Here is a 6000-nt window from a genome sequence, read left to right as displayed (position 1 = left end):
ATTGAAACATTATCAAATAATGTAGTTCATGATATAAGTTCGTGGCTTGTGGAAAATAATTTGATGCTAAATCACAGTAAGACTCAGTTTTTACAGTTTCTAACCCACAATTCAACAAGAACTGACATTTTAATCAGACAGAATGGGCATGTTATAAGCGAGACGGAACAGTTCAAGTTCCTAGACGTACGGATAGATAGTAAGCTGTTGTGGAAAGCCCATGTTCAGGATCTTGTTCAGAAACTAAATGCCGCTTTATTTACCATTAGAACAGTATCTGAAATAAGTGACATTTCAACACGAAAAGTAGTATACTTCGCATATTTTCATACGCTTATGTCATATGGTATTATTTTTTGGGGTAATTCTTCTGATTCAAAAAGGGTATTTTTGGCTCAAAAACGGGCTGTTCGAGCTATGTATGGTGTAAGTTCGAAAACCTCTTGTCGACCCCTATTCAATAGTCTGGGAATTTTGACATTGCCCTCACAGTATGTATTTTCTTTAATGTCGTTTGTTGTTAGCAATATTAGCTTATTCCCAAGAGTTAGCAGCTTTCACTCAGTTAATACTAGGCAGAAATCAAATCTGCATGTGGAATGCACTTCCTTGACTCTTGTGCAGAAAGGAGTGCAGTATTCTGCTGCATCCATTTTCAATAAGCTACCACAAGAACTCAAAAATCTTAGCAGTAGCCCAAACACTTTTAAGTCTAAACTGAAGAGTTTCCTCATGGCTCACTCCTTCTATTCTGTCGAGGAGCTCCTGGAAGAGCTAAAAAATTAAGCAAATTCCAGTGTTACATTCTCGATTTTCTTTATTTAAACTAACGACTTGTCGCCTGAATATGTTTCTTGTATTTCATTTTATCTGTTTCTACAATCGTGTTATAATTTCATGTATTGACTCGTTCCATGACCATGGAGACTTCTCCTAAATGTGGTCCCACGGAACAATAAATAAATAAATAAAGAAAATCCGACTTGAATTCAGACGTCAAGGTATAATTTCCGTGGTACTGTACTAGCGGAAGCCGTATAATGGGAAAGCTGCAAGGGGAATGTAGATTGGAATAGATCCAGCAAACAAAATACTTTGGGTGATAGTACTACTCTGAGAAAGGTTGGCACAGTAGCAGAAGCGGCTCGTGAGTATACATTTTGAATGTTCAGAATTTTTTTTATTCATATAAACTGTAAATAAAAAGTGAACAGCAACTGCTTTATAATGGTTATTATAGCGAACAAATTTATAGACTGCAACTGCAGCCACTGCCAATAATATTAATAATAGTAAAAATGACGTAACAATGATGTCCTATCTAATTTTTAATATAATGAGTGAATTCACATATCTGGGGAGTGTGCTACCATCTAACGGACATTATGCCAACAGCCAAACGAACGAAGATCACCATCTGCCGCAGTGTACTACCATCTAGCGGCACAGACTTAACTTGTAGTTGAGTAGTAAGGCGTAGCTGTACACTCCGCAAACGGTGCACATTGTTAATCAAATCCGTATGCATTTAAGGCAATTACGTCACGCCAGCTGCGCATGCGGGGAAGCTCCTTAAAACGTGTACAACTGAATATGGGCTCGTGATCCTATTGCCTAATTTCACGGAGTCTAGAGAAGCAATAGTGCGGTAGATTTAAGAGCCGTGTATTTCGGGTTACCTCATCTATGTTATATTTAACATTATTCAAAGAAAAATAACCCATAAATCCGCCAGGTGTCAAAAGTTAGGGTGTTTATGTGCTCTGACACAGCAGCCGCCACTGCACAGGAGAGGAATTCGTGGCGGGGACACATCAAACGAATGGGATGAGAGGGGAGGGGGGGGGGGGGGGGCGGACGGAGGACGGAATGCCAACTGATAATTATTGGGGAAGATGCAACACTTGCGTGGAAACAGCTGGCCCCGGTGCTGCTAAGAAACCGGTGTTGCTAAGAAGCAACGTTCCAACATGAGGCAAGAAACGAGTTACTTTCCGCAAATTAGATTTCGTTTGATAACAACGAGGGAAAATTAAAGAAATTTCGGAATATACAAATGAGTACCGATAATTTTTCTTCCCGTGTAACACCTACGAAGGCGGGAATTATTCTGGTATATCTTGTACCCTCCTCCACACACTCACAGACGCCTGCGGCGTAAAGATGTATAACGGGTGAAAAATTATCGTTAGCTACCGTGGTGGCTACACCTTCAAGTATGTTAAACCTAACGCTACCGACACATCGTTTCGTAAATCATGCATGCAACCACTTCGGAGATTCTAGCACCTATATTACTTCTTATGTCGTTTGAAAGCAGTGAGCTGCACCACAAATCAACACCCTCTGTTCTGCGAGATAGGCTAGGTCTGTTTCCAAACGCGTTGGAATGCCGCTTGGCGTCATCGGATCAACCGCTTCGGTTGGTACAACGCATCCCTCCCCCACTCCTGGGCGCTCGGCTCGCTTGCCGCAGGGCTAAGGCGACGCCAGCTGTAGTTGCCTAGCGTCAGTCGGGCGCGGGAGTTAGTCTGCGGCGGAGCACGAGAGCTACTTCGAACGGTAAGAAACATTCCGTATTACGACGAGTTTACGCGCAGATCAAATCGCACAACAAGTAGAGCCGGCCGCTTATGAGCTCGTATTAAATCTTGTCGTTTTCCTCCTTAATGACAGGACCGCCTTCAAGTTGTAAAATCACAGAGAGACAAGCCCCTTTTGCCTTGTTGAAGCACGATTTTTCTCCGTAAACAAATATATACTAGTTTTTTCAGTATGCACTACTCAGTTTGTCTCTGCCTAGTGTGTCAGAACAATTTACTTTTTTTGCTTCTGAAAGAATATCACTTTAATGATAACTTTCTTGTCTGTAAGGAAGAAATACCCAAACATCAACATATTTTACCTATGAACCCACGGAATTCATTGTTTTACTTGTATTTTAATTCGAACTTCCATTGTATGCTACTGTAAAACCACTCTTACTAGAGAGACATCAATGAAAAGCTTACTTATCTCCATGAAATCTGTGCAGTATAATAAAAATACAAAATAGCTGGTATCTTAAAATAAGCTCTTGCTTTCCTTTTGCGCTATCTACAGTTTTTTCTGCTTGTAACTCATCAGTGTATTACCCACTGGGAAAATGGTCTACTATATGTAGAGAGCCTTATTTTAGAGAATAATTTCTTGTGGAACTGGCATGATTCTGGATGGGAATTCCCAATCAGCTGCTTTATGTCTGTGGCAGCTTGCGGATGTAGACCTTCACTGGGCAGTACAGAATCCCACCTAACCCCACACAAGCATACATTTTTTATCTTGTGATGATGTATTGCATACTTCAAAATTCACCTAAAACTACTATAATTATATAGCAAAAGCTATATTTCTTATACTAGTGATTGTATGTGGTACTTTAAAATTTTCTCCAGATATGGGCTTGAACCCAGATACCTGACTTTCATAGGCAGGTCATTATCAATTTACTATATGAGAGTGCCTCAGAGACCAACTCGAAAGCTCCACCAGGCTTTTTCATACTCCTTCCGAATACAGCAGATGCTCTCCCACAACCATACAGGCTCACGTTAAGCTGAAGCTTTCCCACTCTTTGATGTATGCTCAGGTAGCAGAATGTCACCAGCTTGTGGTCTAGTGGTTCGTAGAACTGCCATTAGATCATGGAGTCTTGGGTTCCATTTCCAGTCAAGTTAGAGAGGTTTTTCACTTGGGGCCTGAGTGTTTGCATTGTCTTAACCATTTCATCTCATCTTGATTGACATACAGATTACCAAAGTGGTGACAATTGAAAGACTTGCACCAGGCAGCCAAACAACCCTGGACGGGATCTGCCAGCCAATTCCACATGATTGTTTCAGGTAGCATAATACTCTGTAGTGCAGTGGCCATGAATTTCTTAGTTACAACCTGATGTTTAGTATTCCTAAACAAGGAACAGAACACTAGGAATGGTATGCTTGGCCTACCAACCCACCTTGAGACATACTTTTGTGATGAAAGTAAGTTGAAATGGTTTCTTGGCACCTTAACAATGTTTTTACATCATTTTCATTTGTCCATGTGTGCATGCAAAATCTTGCAAGTTTTACTTGCTGGGTGCCCATTGTTATTTAGGTCTGAGATACAGGGCTCATAGTCATTTATTTGCTGTCACATAATTTTTGTATTATATTCACAGAAATTACTTATGAATGAACTGATTATATGTCCACTATTCTTTGTTGTGATTGATATCATGTAGTTCAGTCCATTTGTGGATATGCTCTCATCATTGGTAAAATTTCCATTCTTGAAAAACGCTTCAACACGAATGGTGGATCATTTATACAGTGCGACTAGAGGAGAGGCCATATATTAAAAGTATAGGAACACATAATTTCAAGTTTTCTTATTCTGGATTTAGTTTTGAAAACCCAAATATAGTTTGCAAATGTGGAAAGTTGGAATCGAAGCATCCAACCACAGCAAGATAACAATTTACTTTCATTTATCTTCTCTTTGAAATTGCAGTGAGATGCTGTTATTTAAGAAAAAACTATCTTGAAACAATGGAAATTGATAAACATATGTCAGTTTGCCCAAACTTAATACTGAGTGATCAGACTCACCACTTTTAATTGCAGATATTACTCGTAATCTCACCCAGACCATGCTCTAAATAGACCGTCCTACTCACATTCCCTATTTTTTTCTTTATTTCAGCTAGTATATTTTCACTTGCCCTGTTAAAAAAAAAACTTTTTACATTTTATAATCCCAACTACTTCACTTACCTGCTTAATTTCATATGTTTGTGATGTTGAAGTCATTAAAACAAAATTATTTTATACAGCCACCTCTGGAACATGACAACAAAGTTTATTGTTCAATTTATTTTCTTTCCAGAACAGTTGTTGTGATTTGTTTTATAGTTCATTATTTAATGTGTAATACTTTTTATATAAGTTCAATAGTTTTTCATCACATTTCCACTGAAATAATTCCTCCCATTTTACATCTAAATCCAACATTAACAGCTGTCATCTTTGTAAACAAACTGGTATACTTTCTAGAGGCACTAGTTTAAAATCTTTGCTCCTACAAAATTACACAGCCACACATATTTATCATGGTACCTGATGATGGCGTGACAGCCAACAACCAGTTTGCAAAGGGAAAGAACAAATATTGCACCAGTGCTGTGCACGTTTTCGCTCATTGTCATTTCTGTGCTTTTTACCCATTGTAAAAATGAGAGCAAAACATTTATTTCATTGAAATTGACACAATTTTTGTTTCCAGTACATGTTGCATTGAAAACAAAAATACAACATGTATTGAAAACAACAAACCACATTTTCACTACATATTTCATAGTAGCTTTGGTAGTCTATGAGGAAGAGCCTGTGAGCAGCTAAAGCTCTGAGTCAATCTGTATTGTGTAACTTGAAAGGAAAGTTGGTAACACACTCCCCTTGTAAGGCAGACATAGGAATTTGAATTCCAGACCAACCAACAGTTTTAATTTGTCACATAGAATCAACTTCGCATTTCTTCTTCATCTTCGTCTTTTGTTTTGGCCATCTTAGGACCACGTTAATTCACATCATCTTCATTTCTTCTGGTCTTTCTTCTTTCCCAGTATTCTTTCATTCTCCTACTTTGCAATCTTCTTTGTCCTTCTGTCCAAGATGATTTTGTTCTGGGTCTTGTTCTGTCCTTGAAAGCTTTGAAGGTCTGATTTTTTTATTTAAAAATCACCTTGTTGTTTATCTCTGGTTCCTGTATTCTCATTTCTTCCAGATCTCTTTGTATCTCTTGGATCCATCACACTTTGGTTTTCTTGTTCATCAGAAATTATGTGATTTGCTGTGTTAACCTCCCCTGGTCCATTCTGTGGATGTGACTGAAGAACTTGCTCCTTCTTTTCCTGATGACGTCAGAAATTTTTTATATCTTGGTATACAGTTCCTGGTTGGCTCCGTTTCTAAGTTGACC

General features: G+C 38.7%; 1 protein-coding gene across 1 annotated transcript in view; it reads left to right on the top strand.

The window, feature by feature from the left end:
• Nucleotides 1-2424: 2424 nt before the first annotated feature.
• The window catches only part of LOC124711410 (D-arabinitol dehydrogenase 1-like), a 58805-nt gene continuing 55229 nt past the window's right edge, over nt 2425-6000 (top strand). The window contains exon 1 of the mRNA XM_047241468.1: nt 2425-2562. The gene's annotated coding sequence lies outside the window, so the exon portion shown is untranslated. The remainder of the gene's footprint in view (nt 2563-6000) is intronic.

This window comes from Schistocerca piceifrons, chromosome 8, assembly GCF_021461385.2.
Source record: "Schistocerca piceifrons isolate TAMUIC-IGC-003096 chromosome 8, iqSchPice1.1, whole genome shotgun sequence".
Lineage (NCBI taxonomy): Eukaryota > Metazoa > Arthropoda > Insecta > Orthoptera > Acrididae > Schistocerca > Schistocerca piceifrons.
The sequence above is the reverse complement of the archived record's forward strand: the minus strand, read 5'-3'. Positions and strand labels throughout refer to the sequence as shown.